This window comes from Cryptotermes secundus, unplaced genomic scaffold (genome assembly GCF_002891405.2).
Source record: "Cryptotermes secundus unplaced genomic scaffold, Csec_1.0 scaffold792, whole genome shotgun sequence".
NCBI lineage: Eukaryota > Metazoa > Arthropoda > Insecta > Blattodea > Kalotermitidae > Cryptotermes > Cryptotermes secundus.
In genome coordinates this window covers 530,159-546,575 of record NW_019725425.1, presented here as the reverse complement: position 1 = coordinate 546,575, position 16,417 = coordinate 530,159, and the positions used below count along the sequence as shown (strand labels likewise).

The window sequence follows — 16,417 nt, the reverse complement described above, 5'->3', positions numbered from 1 at the left end:
CAACACAACAGGCGCTGCTAAAGGTATCCTACGACTTCCACATCACTGGCAACGGAGTGTACACAATGTTGGTGACTACACTGAAGGACAGTAAAACTTTGAAACATGCATCTATTTTGTATCAGTTGTAAATAAATAGTTGCCACTATTAAAGTTCCAACCCTCGTATTTTGTGTACACAATAGAACAGGATGCAACACCTGAAGATTAACAGTCGTGGTTGGACAGATGGAAATAAGCTGTCTGTCGCCACTCTAATAATAATAATGGTAAGGTAAAGTTTCCCTGGCCGGTCACGGTAGCCGAGCGGTCTAAGGCATGCACTGTCTTCGCTCGCTCGGAAGCCGGGATCGTGGGTTCGAATCCCACTCAGGGCATGGATGTTGGTGTGTGTTTTTCTGTGTTTGTCTACAGGTAGAGGCCTTGCGACGAGCTGATCACCCGCCCAAGGAGTCCTACCGAATGTGTAAGATCTAGAAAAACCGAAGTGAAGGGAGAGCTCATGTAGGTAGGCCTAGGCCCAACTTGCGGCTGTAGCGCCACAGAAAAAAAGTTTCCCTCTGCTTAACTAATTATGCACTACACCATGAAGACGTATGGGGGAGTAGATGTATAGAGCCACATTTTCTTGACCTCTGAAATATTTGGAGATGAATGGTCAGCTTCACGTTCCGGCTGCTTTACCTCCGGGATTGGGCTCCCAGTATCCATGGTATAGGATGCTGGTCTGGATGATAAGGAGAAGCGAAAATTCTTGACCCTACCGGGACTCGAACTCCGACCTCTCGGTCGTCCAGCCAGTAGCCAGTCGCTATACCGACTACGCTATCCTGACTCCTACTCTAATAATAATAATAATAATAATAATAATAATAACCTTGGGTGATTTTTGTACAGATGTACCATTAGGTAAAGTCGAGTAACTGGCGAAATACTTAGGAATAAGTTTAGTAAATGGTAATTATTGAATTTAATGCATTGTTTGTGTGCCAGAGACTTACTGAAACACGCTATGGCTAAAGCGTGAGATCTTGTAGCAAGAAATCCTTGCGAACTATGTTCTATACGTGGAAGAGGTTACGAGGACATGATGATGAGTTGCTGCTTGCGGAATGACTGAAAATTTAATAAATTTCAATGTTATAAAAATGATAGTTTTAAGTAAACTTTTATGTATAAATAATTTTAACAGGATTCTGAATTATTTTTACATGGTTTTGCACAATATTTTTATTCTGAACCAATGCGATAAACTTTGTTTAACATGAATTTAAAATTCGGTAAAATTATATTTGACTAAAAGAGAAAATATAAGGGGAAATATAGTGAAGTTGAACAGTCATGTTCTCATTACAGAATCGTTGAGTGCAGTAAGAATTTTCGTACTTCATAAAACGTAACGGGTCCCCAGAACTGATTCTGAGCGCTTCTTTTCCAGACTGGCACTGTGTGAAGGGTTCCGCTAGCAAGGGATGGGCGCTGGAGTAACGCTGACACAATGCCAACTGCTCACTGTTCTCTCACTTGGCACATGAATCAGAGAGCCAATTCTCCTGCAAAGAGAAATGTGCCACTAGGGTTACACAAACACAGAGGGTGAGGTCCGGACTGTGATGATTTTAATTGTTAACATTATCATCATAGACTCACGACACAGCATATTTCTGAATTACTGTTGTGAGGACACTGTGATCCTACTGTTTATTTGAGTCTGATTTATTTTATTGATTAGATTCTCCACAAGATTATGCACGTGTTCAGCTTGCGCTCTCAGGAAGAAATAACTTTTCGTCATGCAAGGTCAGTTTTGTGTAAGGAAAAGCCTCAAGTTTTCTACCTTCATATGTGAGGGGGGGAGGGGAACACCGTAGCGTAGTTGGCTGAGACAATATGCTATAAGTAGGAAGGTCGCGGGTACGATTCCAGATGAGGTTATTGAATTTCTTTGTTTTATCCAATCCTTCCAGCCACAATATGGCCCTTAGGACGACTGAGCCTCTAACAGAAATGAATACCAGAAAAATTCTTGAGGTTAAAGGCGGCAGGCGCGTAAGGCTGACAACATCACCGCCATCTGTGAGCCGAATGTCGAGAAGATGTGGGAGCCTCGACTTCTCACACTCCTATGGGCCTTCACGGCCTGTTACAAAGATAGCTTTACCTTTACCTTTCATATCTGATATTTGAACAGATAATTTTCCTTTACCTCTGCCAAGGGCCAAGTCGGTATCAACGACTACCATAATAATTCTCTGACAGCGAAATGTACTGCCACAGTACTGTCATCACCATCATCATCGTCATCTTAGGTGGCGGCTGCGTCTCTCTTTTCGGCGTAGCCTTCACTTGTTCATGAGAATCATTATGTTTTATTTGTTGTATTTAATTGTCATAACGGAGATAGCGCGTCGGTCGGTCAGTAAAATTGCTGCTGGTCCTCGCCAGCAAAGTAATTCTTTGTTTCGGGTACCATCAAGCTCCATGACCATACTTTTGTTTTCAAGAATGTTACGTGTTTGAAAGGGGCCCTCCTCTTCAACGAGACTGGAGGTCACTCCCCTTAAACTGGGGCGACTTCTATTCTCACTCACTCATTGAATCCTGCGTCCAGTTGTGTCCACATAAGAATTATTTGGAATATTGTGTTTTTTAGTTTTTTAATTAAAAACAGATAACGATAAAAAAATTGCGAGAATTAAAGATAAGCTGGCCGGTCACGGTAGCCGAGCGGTCTAAGGCATGCACTGTCTTCGCTCCCTCGGAAACCGAGATCGTGGGTTCGAATCCCACTCAGGGCATGGATGTTTGTGTGCGTTTTTCTGTGTTTGTCTACAGGTAGAGGCCTTGCGACGAGCTGATCACTCGCCCAAAGAGTCCTACCGTATGTGTAAGATCTAGTAAACCGAAGTGAAACGGAGAGTTTCATGGAGGTAGGCCTAGGCCCAAATTGGGGCTGTAGCGCCACAGGGAAAAAAAAGATAAGCTGTATTTTTAATTACTTCTTAGATGCCAATAACAACCTCAGTATTTTGTTTGAGATTACTTTCAAAATCTTCTGATCTCATTAAGGGCTGATGGAATTTAGAAAATGTATGAGACAACTGACACGCTTACAGTTTCTTTCCTTTTTCTCCTTCAAATGCAGACAACTAACAAAATCATGAAACCCAGTAATCCTAAGTGTAATCCACGTGTCATAGTCAAATCGTTTAACAATTAAAACCATAAGTTTATTTGTTCCAATATGTAGATATTCAGAGAGGACATGAGGATATAGTTAGGCCATTTATACCCTGAATAAGAACTGAGGCGTGTCTTAGACATCAACAGTATTCTGAAATCAGAATTTCAAGTCTAACACATTAAAGAGAGTTTTGTTTATTCACGCTAGCAGTATCTAGCTTATTTAGCGTCGAATGGTAGGATACATTGGAAAGGATTTGGAAGGAGGCGTTTTTTTCATGTCTACGCTTTTGCCTGCAACTGAAGAAACGGTGAGAAAACTTCAGTCAGGGTAGCCAGTGTCCCTGCCAAGATTCGAAACAAACACCTTCCAGTTACAAGCCTGAGGCGTTACCGCTAAACCTATTGGCTGGGTCTAAAGCATCATAATTATAGAAGTAATTTATTGGTCACTATTTTAGAGAACACACTTTATTTGCTGAAAAATGTTGAAATTGCTACACTACTATACCAGACCTTGCCTGGAAAATGTAGAGAATTTCTATAAAAGTGCCCATATTATCAATAGGTGTCTCGGCACTAATCAGTATTAACTTCGATGTTTCCCATTCATTATTCATTGTGTTGTACCGAACAGAGATTATACAATCGTCTGTCTGATCGACTTGCCATATTGTGCCTCGTCGAAACCTGAAAGTAGGTCAGGGAACAGACTAGTCCATTATATGCAGACATCCCCAATGACCGAAATGCAGTAGGTACCCACCCTCCCTCAGTGGGTCGCGAAGTGAACCGTTCCTAGGCTTGCCCTCGCAGGTATCGATCCTCTCTCTACTCCACCCGCAACTCGGAGCGAACGCTCTCGCCCAATCTAGCCCGCCCGTTCAACTGTCCGTCCGCCCAACTGAAACTTCCACTTTGGGATGTCTGGAGTCCGGTGAGTGCTGTGTAGTGGTGCGGACTGGACGCACGGATGACGTGTACTTGTGTAGGTGCATTACAATCAAACTGTTATTTTAGGAAAAATATATAATCAGTTAATAAGCATAGGTAAATAGTGGAACTTCTAGTACAGTATTACAATGTAGTCGGAAGCATTGAGCATGCCTGACACCATTATTGAAGTGAAAGAATATTTTGTCTCATAACCTCATATTTACAAACACATTGTGTTACGAATTTATCTACGAATACTACGAGATAAGATAACGGTAAATGAATACAATTTTCAGTTTCAAAACGTTGTTTAATATTACGTATACTGGACATACACGCTAATATTGCGTTGAGTGACATTTTTCTGTTCATTTTATGACTGTGTTTGAATTCATGATAGTATCTATTTCAGACGTTATGCTAATAATATTAGGGTCAGTGGCTGTTACTTTATGGTTTCTACAGTCACATGTAAAGTAGGTTATTACTTTTACGAGTATCATAACAGCGTTTTGACTATCTTGTTGAATATCCCACATCTCCATCCCAGTGAGTGACGATCAATGGTGAATTTATCACTCACCATAAATAAAATAGGAAAGACAATTCCACATCAAGAAGATAACAATTCCCTTTTCTAGACCCTTGCACGGGTAACCCACTATTTGTGCAAATAAAGATTTATGAATTTCGTAATACCGTCATTTACTTCCAAGTTATTTTATGTTTTATACATTTTGTGTATTACTACAGATGAACTGGACTTACATTCACAGGATCGTGTGTTGAAAGAGCCATATAACTCAAAAATTCAAAATGAACTTGAATTAATAATTGTATTGGGAATTAATAAAACTTAAATTTCATATTTCCTATCAGGTTTCTGTGACATGCATGGAACTAAATTTATGTGAGTTTGGAAATTTTACTGAAAATGATAAATTCTGCGAAAATATCTGCAGGTTTGTAACAGCAAAATTATAACTCAAAATAAGTTTAGGAGCACTTGAAGCCTGTTTCTATATGTCAAATTTTTCAGGAATGACCTGAGTGTGGACAAACGTGGTATAATTTCTATCAAGATGAAATGAAATGTAGGAGAATCGTCGAGTTCTCTACGAATGTTTGTGATTAAGATCCTCTGCAAAGCAAATTGGAGCTATGCTGACAAGTAAACTGAGCTTCATTATTCAACATTAAATAACAATGGTTTCCGTGGTGCTCCATAGAACTACCCGTATCAATTCCCGATGTGCGAATACAGAAATTTATGATTAATACGTTCTTCTTCTTATTATTATTATTTATTTAAACTGCAAATGGATTTTTATCCGGTAGCAATGGTACTACAATAGAACACAACACACAAATAACACACATCATACAAAATAACACACCACACTCAAACAAACACAGCACACAAAACTGCACAAACAAAGGACACACTACACACAGTGAACACAATGCAAATGCAATTACAACTACAACAAATGTTCGTCTGTAGAGCATATTTAATTGTAACCGATAATTAATAAACAGCGTATATAATTGTAGTTTTTCCATGATTTACAAAACAAACTTTACAATACATCGATTGCTTTCAGAATAATAGCAATATAACACTTAATAAATTTTGTTTTACCAAAAAGTATTTGCCGGGTGTCGCCACTAATGCCGTAACCTGTCTGCTGCTTCACGTCACCAGTTACTAAAAAAAATATTTGCAGTAGTGATTTATATTGTAGTATACTGTGTTATGGTGCCGTGAATACTTGCAGGTGGTAACCATCCTTTCGAGGAAGCTAATGCCTCCATCATGAATTTAGAATCCTCAACAGTTTAAATCTTAAGTTCGTGTAAATCTTATTTAAAATTCATTTCTTACCTCGCAGAAAACATACTTCATCTGCATCATAAAGACCAGCCGGTTAATGGTGCTAGGTAAATAATTGCTGTTCTGAGACACACACAAAGTCCTACATGAGGATAATCTACTATTTTTATGTTAAAGTAACAGTACATATAATTACCACTGACCTTCAATTGGTTAAATAGACGCTAGTGACGTAATATTTCAACAATGGAAATTGATGCTTAGCAGAATAAAAATAATTTGACTTAATTATTTATCTGCTTATGGTTCATTTAATAACGCAAACCAGAATTTGTGTGGTCGTGTTTCCTCACATTACTCGTTTCTCTGGTTGCAAGACTATGGTCTGTACTATGGTAGCTAGAAATATCCACGCCTCTCCTTGAAGGTGCGCAGGGGAAGTGGAGATTCAGTTTCGCTGAACCGCTATACTCAGTAAGCAGGAGTTTAGGCGGGTCTCACAGGCGCTATGGATATACTCGAAGTATTGGAGAGAAATTTTCTATAGACTTGGACAGAAACCGAACACCTGGCACCCAGTCTACAGTTCTTATTGGCTGAATCATGGTGGCTGGAGGATAATAAGAATTATACAAAATCCTGTTACTTTAGTTGCAGGTTTCTTTACGACAGCTTCATAATGATTCCTTATGATCTTATTTTCTCTGGCGATTAGCCGCTCCAATCTGGAGAAGTCGTTTTATTCCTTTGAGAACATGAGGCAAGACAACACCAGATGGGCCACTGTGAATCTATTTCCCAAGTGTGGCTTGATGGTACAGATATAGATTTACACTTGACTCCGCCCACTAAGCTCCCAACAGGTCAGTCGTTGATCCTGAAAGTGGAGCTCGATGGATCTGTCATCTTCTGAGGACGGAGACCCAGACAATCTCCGCAACGATCGGCTTATGTTTCAAATCGACATTTCTGATCGCTTGGAAAGATTTTATTGCTTTGCTCTCTGTAAAAGTTTCAAGTCTCAAACAGACTTATAGGTCTACTGCGATCTTCTGAAGAATTTACTCATGTGTCTCTGTTCCTCCCGGCCTGTACACATTTCAGTTAATCTTTTCTAATTAGGTTTTCTTATGTCTGTGTCCAGAAAGGCAAAGAAATTTGGTTTATTTTATCTTGCGCCAAGATAGTAGATCCTAAGGGTTCTGACGATGGTGGATGACAAACAGAATTACTGGGGGTTTGGACTTTTTCCGTCGTCCGGAATTTTAGGTAATAGAGGACACGACGTTTCGGAAACTGGATCTGTTTCCGTCTTCCTTTCTCACCTGAAGACGGAAAAAGATCCAGTTTCCGAAACGTCGTATCCTTTATTACCTAAAATTCTGGACGATGGAAAACGTCCAAAACCTCAGTAATTCTGTGCAATATGGTTAGTATAAGAAAAGCAATTTTCCTCTCCGCTTTGAAGAAACATATGCAATAACATAAATATAATTTCAATTCTACCTTCTTTGAATGAGATTAATTACCTATCTCATTAATACCTCTAAGGAGTATGCTTTTTTTTAACTATTCAGCCGTGTGTCTATAAGGCTGAAAGATGGAAACGCCAAAGCGACCGCAAAATTAACCATCATAGGGACAGAAACGCTGTTTATGTCAGTAATTTCAACATGACATACGTAAGCAAGAAACAATAATTTCGCCATTTCCATAAAATTAATTCAGATAATTATAATTTTAAACTAAATATGGAACAATCGGTAATGTGTATGAAATGTTCGTAACCAAATGTTCGATTTTTTTCTAGATAAAGACCAGGCACCCAATTCTTTGATGTGTACGAGGAAGCGTTAGATTGGACGTCCCTTCGCGCCACGAGCTGACAAGGAAGATTAGGAACTTCCTCGGAAAGGTATGTCCCTGAACTGATTTTGCCCAAGAATTTCTGCACATAATTCTGTGTCCATAATATTGAATTTTGTCACAGGAAACGTTAAAAGGAACACGATATATATTTCTAGCTCTTAATGAAGTTACTACAGAGAAACCGACATTCTATAAATTGTATATTAGTGTATTATTATTATATCGACTCGGAGTGGGAAGGCAAGAAATACATCAGAAATTTTGATGATGGAAGTTACAATAAAGCGATCGGTTGGAGGTAAAGAAACATACGGATGTATATCATTAAATTATAAGTTAGGAAGATAGAATGCGAGAATGAAAAATGGGTAAAAGGGGCCCAAAATTGTGTTAGTTAACCTGCTTTTTTATTAGCGGAGTAGCTCTTTCGGTTTCTATTACAGAGACAAAATAATATCTATCACTCTTCATAGTTGTATCTTATATGGCTTGTGAAGAAGACAGAAGATGTATCAAGGATCATAATTCTCATTTTGTAGAGTATGTTCTTTATATATATATATATAAAACCGGGACAGAAAGACTTCATGGTGCTTTCATATCAGAGGTTCTCCATGGTACATAAATGTTTGTGTATTTAATTGGTGTAGTAAATGAAATCGAAGTAAAATACTAAGACTCGCTTATAAAATTTGCACACTTAAGAGTTATTTTCTGTGTAAAGGGAGAGGTTCGTAAGGTTTCTCGATTGATTCCAGGCAAAAACATCTCTGATCAACGATTTCTTTGGTTTTGTTTAGTGCCTCAGAAGATTCCAACTCCATACAATTCCATATGTGAAGACAATTCTTCTCGCTCTTATGAGTCACTTTTATACACCTTAAACTTAACACAACATCGTTGCATAATCACCAATCGAGCAAGACTTTCTTCATAGTCATCTTACTGAATCCGATGTTACTCAGTCTGCGTGCCGTGACACTTTGAATGCAAGCATATTTTCGCACATTTATCATCACTTCATAGAAGGAGTTAATAGCAGTGAGAATTTGGTTCTTATTGTTTTGTACACTCGTCGATATGTTAACACTTTAGTTATTAGATTTTTTATTTTTAATATACTTCTACTTATATATATTTTTAATTACTTCTACATTTCAGATCATACAGTTTTGCTAAGTTCATGCTCGCTACAGGGCGTCAGGGTTAATACAATAGGAAAATTCGTTTCCAGCAATTCCTCTATTGTTGCGTGCGTGGCTGTTGCCACGGAATCTAGCTGCCGCGTGTTATCTACCGGCCGTTGCATAGCAGCGGATGAGTTGTCTTATTAAAATGGACCGTCATAATGTCACATTATAAACGTCACGTAATTGGAAAGCACAATGATGTATGAACCTTGCATCTACATACCTATTATCTCATATGTTACTACACATATGTAGGTCTACATACATACATAAAGCCTCGATAGCTCAGCCGGTATAGCGATTAGGCTACGGAATAGAGGACCGATGAATCGTGGTTCAATTCCTGGCAGAGGCAAAAGATTTGTCTCCTCCCCACAGCGCCCAGACTGGCTCTTACGCCCATCCAGCCTTCTCAAAATGGGTATCAGGGGTTGTCTCTTTGGGATCAAATCGGCAAGTCTAGCCACTTACCTCCATCCAATGCCGAAGTTGAGATGAGTTTACGTAATAATCATAATAATAATTCAATTAAATTCTTTATTATTTATATGCTGAGCCAACAGCCGCAAGGCCAATTACAGATACAGCACAGTGTAGATAAAAGTAGTTACATACTGGACAAACACAGCATAAAGTCAAAGACTAATTAAAAAAAACACATTAATGCATATAAGGAAACAAACAAATAAAATAATAATAGTCATATTAATAATAATAATAATTCAGAGAGTGATCTTGAGTTGTGACCCTTGTAGTCTTGCAAGTGAATACTTATATTTCAAAGGAATATGACGCCACCTTTTTCAGGATATATTTATAGAAATTGAGAAACAGGCCTTCTATTGCCCCTTCCCTTGGATATCCGTGTCCAACTTCTTGCAGACGATTGTGGAGCAGTTGGTGATATGAGAATCGGCAGAGGAAACCGAAGTGCTAGGACAAAACCTGCCTCAGAGCCACTTTGTCCACCACAAATCCCATATGACCAGACCAATATTCAAACCCCGGCCACTGGGGTGGGAAGCCAGCGGCCTATATCTCTAACTTCAGAAGGATAAAGTCGCTCGGGTGATCTGGAATCTACACTGCTGGAAGGTTCATTAGCGTGCACATACAAGACCGCGATGTAGGTCTACCCTGAGCCAACTATGTCAAGTCTGTTGCCCCACATCTGTTTCGAATTTCTTCTGGCCCTTCAGCCATCACCCCTCCAGTCCATAGTCAAGTCTGTTGCTCCACATCTGTTTCGAATTTCTTCTGGCCCTTCAGCCATCACCCCTCCAGTCCATAGTCAAGTCTGTTGCTCCACATCTGTTTCGAATTTCTTCTGGCCCCTCAGCCATCACCCCTCCAGTCCATAGTCAAGTCTGTTGCTCCACATCTGTTTCGAATTTCTTCTGGCCCTTCAGCCATCACCCCTCCAGTCCATAGTCAGAACTCCCTCGGGCCTCTCCCACAACTCTGAGTATGCTGTTAACTAGAAATCGATTGTCCTTTGTGAAGGTAATGTCCCAGCATTCGCTTCGGCTACTGAGAGGAACTACAGAAATCCAGAGTGAAAGTGTGAAAATTGTCTTACTGCATTCGGCAAACATTTTCATCAACATTTTACAAAATAATAAGTGCAAGTGTGCAAGAAATGAGATAAGAAATCTATTTGTACTCAAGTCTCGGCAATCAGAGAACATCCGAATAGTGAGATCCACTAGCACATGGAAGAATAACATTAGTATTGACCTTAAAGGGAATGGGTTTGAGAGTTCAGACTGAATTAACCTAAGGTCACAGTCTTCTGGGATGACTTAGTATAGTTTAGCAGACGGTTAGTAATCATCTACACGGCGTCATATCCCAGAATACCGAGGTATTAATATTCAACGCCCTGAGAACTTCAAAAGACTTGTGGATGCATCTGGTTCAGGGTAAGGTTCAGTAGAGGTGTCTTTTGAACATGGTGGAGCTCCACAAAACACGAGAAACTTCTTAATTACCTCAGCGACCATTAGTTTCTGAGAAAGGACCATGCCCCGTGCAGATAGCTGATTCCTGGTTAGCTGCCCAGATGATGAAAGTGAAGAGGGCTAACTGTAACCAACCACCTTGACATTTTCAGAAGAGTTTTTGTGTAACTACGGAAACCCGCTCACTCATGGAGCTGAGCCCTTCTTGAGAAGATGTCAGTTGTGTAGCTTCTCAAGAACTTGGCAGCATTTTATGGAACCCGAAGGTTTATTTTCTCGTTCACAAGAGCCCTCCACTGGTCCCTATCCTGAGCCAGATTAATCGAGTACATACCATCCCATCCTATCTCTCTCAGATCCATTCTAATATTGTCCACCCACCTACGCCTTGGTCTTCCTTGTGGTCTCTTTCCTTCTGACTTTCCTACCAATATCCTATACGAATTCCTCGTCTCCCCCATTCGTGCTACATGACCTGCCCACCTCATCCTCCTTGACTTGATCATTCTAATTATACTTGGAGAAGAGTTCAAGTTATGAAGCTCCTCACAGTGCAGTTTTCTCCAACCTTCTGTCCCTTCATCTCTCTTCGGTCCAAATATTCTCCTCAACACCCTGTTCTCAAACACCCTCAGTCTATATTCCTTCCTGAATGTCAGAGACCAAGTTTCACACCCATTCATAGTTAGAGGCAAAATTATAGATTTATATATTCCAATTTTTATGTTTTTGGACAGCAGACAAGAAGACACACGTTACCCGAGTTCAATCTCCTCTTAATTTCCTCCTGAATCAGGTTTTGCATGGAAATGGCAGGTGAAACTGCCACAGAATGACGTTCGCGACCCGTGGCTTCCGTAACACTTCCTCTGGCATTGCTTATTATATTGCCTACGTCAGAGCCATCCTAAGGGCTCCTTACGTATGCAGACAGAACTGTAGGGCAATACCGTAGTCTGTTGGCCCAGAACTAATGTCGGAACTACCCTGTTGTTTAATCACCTCGGTTTGGGAAAGAGGGCAGTCAGATTCTTCGAAACGTCGTCAGATAGCCCACCAGAACGCTGCGTCCTCAGCCAAAATATTAAAAACTGTGACATTATTTTAACTACGTACTTCAGCGGTATTCACATGCAGACCATCCAACTATTAATTTAAATGTACCAAGCATTGACGACGCTTGTAGGGAGTTTGGTGTAGGAGCAAACACAGAGAAACTAAGTACATGTTGCTGTCTCGTCACCAAAATGCAGGGCAATATGGATAGGTAACAGATGTTTTGACAATGTGGCACAGTTCAGAAAATTGGGAATGACGACAACAGATCAAAACCTGATTCAGGAGAAAATTAAGAGGAGATTGAACTCGGGTAATGCTTCCTACCATTCAGTCCAGAACCTTTTGTCTTCTCGTCTGCTGCACAAAAACATAAAAATTAGAATATACAAAACTCTGATTTTGCCTGTGGTTCTGTATGGGTGTGAAACTTGGTCTCTGACATTAAGGGAGGAACATAGACTGAGGGTGTTTAAGAAAAAGGTGTTGAGGAGAATATTTGGACCGAAGAGAGAGGACGTGACAAGAGGTTGGAAAGAACTACACAATGAGGACCTTCATAAATTGTACGCTTCTCAAAGTATAATTAGAATGATAAAGTCGAGGATGAGATAGACAGGGCATGTAGCACGAGTGGGCGAGGAGAGAAATGCATATAGGATATTGGTGGAAAAGCCGGAAGGAAGGAGAAAACTGGGAAGACCAAGGCGTAGGTGGGTGGGAATAGGACAAAGAGTACAATTCGTCAGAGTGGGAGGAAGAGGAAACTAAGAAGCCACAAAAATTCCAGAAATATAATAGAGTAAAAATTAGTAATATAATGCCTTAGCTTTTAAGACACTTATGTGGGAGTGAATTCTCATCATCATCAGTAATCTGTCAAGACGACAGGTCCACAGTCTCTTCCAAAACAATTCCTCCACTTAATGCGATCTAGAGCTTTCTCCTTCAAATGACAGTATCCTCTTCTGTCCCCAAGGTCATCCAGCATCTTCTTACGTCTTCTTGCTCGTCTTCTTGTCACTTCTATCCGCCCCTCTATCTTTCCTTCAATAACTTCTTTTAGAAGGCAGTTTCTGCGTAAAACATGACCAATCCAATTAGCCTTCCGTTTTCTTATTTCGTGTAGGATATTCCTCTGCTCACTGACTCTAATTAACACTTCTTCATTTCTCACATAATCGGTCCAACTGATCTTCTCCATTCTTCTCCAACACCACATTTCGAAACTTTCCAGATGTTTCTGATCTACTGCCCTAAGTGTCCATGTTTCAGCCCCATACAGAGCTATGCTCCAAATGTAGCATTTCACTAGTTTCTTCCTCAAATTTAAGTCCAATTTGCTGGTAAAAAGATTCTTCTTCTTGCTAAATGCAGCTTTTGCCATGGCAATCCTGGATTTAATTTCACAAGTACACCTTCCATCATCTGTTAACAAGCTACCCAAATATTTAAAACATTTCACATTCTCCAGTTGTTTTTGGTCTATCTTTATTGTGACTGGGGTTGGTTGTCTCGAAATTTTCATTACTTTTGTTTTCTCCACATTCATTTCCATGCCATAGCACCTTCCAATTTCAATTAGTCTATCAATCATGCCCTGTAGCACAGTTTCTTCCTTAGCCATTAACACAAGGTCATAGTGAATTCTGTACAATTAAAATATACAAAACCGGTATTACAGCTTATAAAAAATATGTGAGACGATCTTAGAAATGCTCTTGGATAACTTTCACACACTGTTCAGTCCTCAATGCAACAATTTTCATTTTTATTTCTCCTCCTTACGACATATTTCTTCCTCAAACGGCCAGACCCGACTGATGAATGACGTTTATGATGGTGATGATGATGATGATGAAGATGATGATGGTCATCATACTTCGTGGCCTGTAGACCGCAAGCGAACTATACCGACCGAGTGACCGCCTCTTGTCGGCGAAGTTAGTGCCAACTTTAGCGGATAGAGGGTGTCACGTGGTCAGCGCAACGGTTTCCCACGGCCGTTAATCTCGGTTTTCTAGACCGGAGCCGCCATTTCCTTGAAATAGCTCTTCAGTTATCCTCACGAGGCTGAGTGGACCCTGTTCCAGACCCACTACTTCTCAGAAAATCTGGCAGCCGTGACATTTGGATCTGTAGCCAGGAAATCGGTCCATTAGACCACAGAGGCGGTCTGATGGTCGTCATAATTGATTAAGTTGAGAGTTACAGAGAACACTTCTGCTATGAAGTATATTTTGAAATATTTGTTCATGTGTTGGTAGCTTTGAGCAGGTAACAGGGAAAGTCCATCGGAAGCACAAACAGCTTGAGAACGACGCTGACCTCACACTTTCAACTAATGTCCAAATTAAATTAGCATCGATGTTTCCTCGACCCCAAAGTTCAGCTGAAAGGAACTGCAGAATCAAGCTTTAAATCTGACGGTGGCGGGCCCTGCGTGTCATAGGAAAGCTACATTACATGGCATGCTCAGAGCTGCGTCGACAAATCCAATTTCTGTGTGACTGCCACGCGGCTCAGAAGTAAAGTGGTAGTGGCATGCGTCACCACTTGTAGCATTACGCGCACAGAGTGTACGTGGCTGTCACAATAAACAGCATTTTTTTTAGTGAACAGCATTAAACAGTCTTAATAAAGAAGTAGTGTGTTTTCTGTAATGTAGGAACTGAAGTTCATGATATATACACAAGCATCAGGCTTCAAAATATTAGACGTTTCCATGTTAGGTTACTATGTTAAAACTGTTATTCATTACATACTAAAATAGTTTTACCTGGAGAAGACTGGCGCAAGAAACTTTTGATAGCTCTGGTCGCGGTCGAGAGGCAGCACTGCTAGGTCGTATTCGGGACGTTTCGACTTGAAATCTCGGCCACGAATACATCTGCCTCGATTGAGGATTTCGTAGTTTTTGCCCACTCCCTCCAGAATGGTGTCTCGAAATAGGACACGACCAATTCCATCTACATTTATTCCAATTAATTATTCGTTAACAACCGTAACATTCGATGCTATGTAATGTGACCTACCAACAATGTAGTGAATAAGCAATAATCAAATAAAATTTCTGTACAAAACAAAAAAGAACACTCCGTGACCTGTAGTCCGCGAGCGAACTATATCGACCGAGCGACCGCCGCTTGTCGGAGAAGTTAGTGCCAAATTTTGCGGACAGAAGGTGTCACGTGTTCAGAGCAACGGATCCCCACGGCCTTTAATCTCGGTTTTCTAGACAGGAGCCGCTATTTCCTTGAAATAGCTCCTCAGTTATCCTCAGGAGGCTTAGTGGACCCCGTTACAGACCCACTACTTCTCAGAAAACCTGGTAGCACCGCGAATCGAGCCCGGGACCACTAGACCACAGAAGCGGCCAAAAATACTGTACATCTGAAACTAATGATATAATTAGTAAGGGCGCTCTTGAGGATGGCAACGTTTGTCGTGTTTGTAGACTGGTGTCGTTCAATAATCCGTGACAATGTAGCACACGGGTCCTCTACAGACACAAGAAATTTCGGCTCTAATACTCTCTCTGAGAATTAAATTATCGTATTAACAAGTGCAGCAGGATGCTGAAATAAGCCAATTTTAATGAAGTTTCATCGATTGAATTGTGAGTTACTATACAAACAAACTAACAGAATGTCGCTTTTAAAGTAAAAAACAGCATGAAGCCGGTTTCACCAATGTATATTCGGTTCCTAACTTTGCTCAGATGACGTGAATTTCGTCTCCCCTTCTTAAAAAGATACGGATTCCGAATATTATCCAAAGCTCGGAGAAATAGTAAAGTATTATTTGTTTAGCCTTATTTAGTATTTGCCAGACCACACAATGAATAAAAGATAAGAAAAGGAAAACCATGCTTTAGTTACGTAAATCACGTAAGTATCATGTTTTGTTCGATGAAAGCCCCAATTTCTTCATTAACGCCCAGTCCTTGGTTCTAAAGGATTCTGACGATGGTGTATAGCACACAGAATTACTGGGTTTTTGGACTTTTCCATCGTCCGGTATTTTAGAAAATAGAAATCATGAGGTTTCGGAAACTAGATCTGTTTCCTCCCTCATCTGAGGACGGAAACAGATCCAATTTCGGAAACATCTTTTTTCTATTTCCTAAAATACCGGACTATGAAAAGGTCCAAAAACCCAGTAATTCTGTGACCCAATCCTTAGTTTAAAAGAGCAATAGAGACTTCGGCGTTTCATCGTTACTGTGGTGCCCAAAGAAATATATGCTACATATTTATTTATTAATGACGTCACTTGGGCCAATGTTTTATGGAACCAAGTGACTATTTTGACGCCCCCACGGACAAAATCCTTGCTGAGGTGGTAATCAAAAGGGGAAGCACAATAGATCACTGTAGGTCGCGGTG

At 40.3% G+C, this 16,417-nt stretch overlaps 1 protein-coding gene across 16 annotated transcripts in view; it reads left to right on the top strand.

Moving 5' to 3' along the window:
- The first annotated feature begins 4,045 nt into the window (after positions 1-4,045).
- LOC111863401 (plasma membrane calcium-transporting ATPase 3) overlaps positions 4,046-16,417 on the top strand; it is a 400,552-nt gene continuing 388,180 nt past the window's right edge. For 5 of the 16 annotated variants that reach the window (XM_023849683.2, XM_023849686.2, XM_023849689.2 and 2 more), the window contains exons 1-2: positions 4,078-4,171; positions 7,764-7,868. The gene's annotated coding sequence lies outside the window, so the exon portion shown is untranslated. Of the gene's footprint in view, positions 4,234-4,287; positions 4,395-7,763; positions 7,869-16,417 lie in introns of those variants that run through there. The other 11 variants (XM_023849691.2, XM_023849688.2, XM_023849695.2 and 8 more) reach the window with 5 other exon arrangements.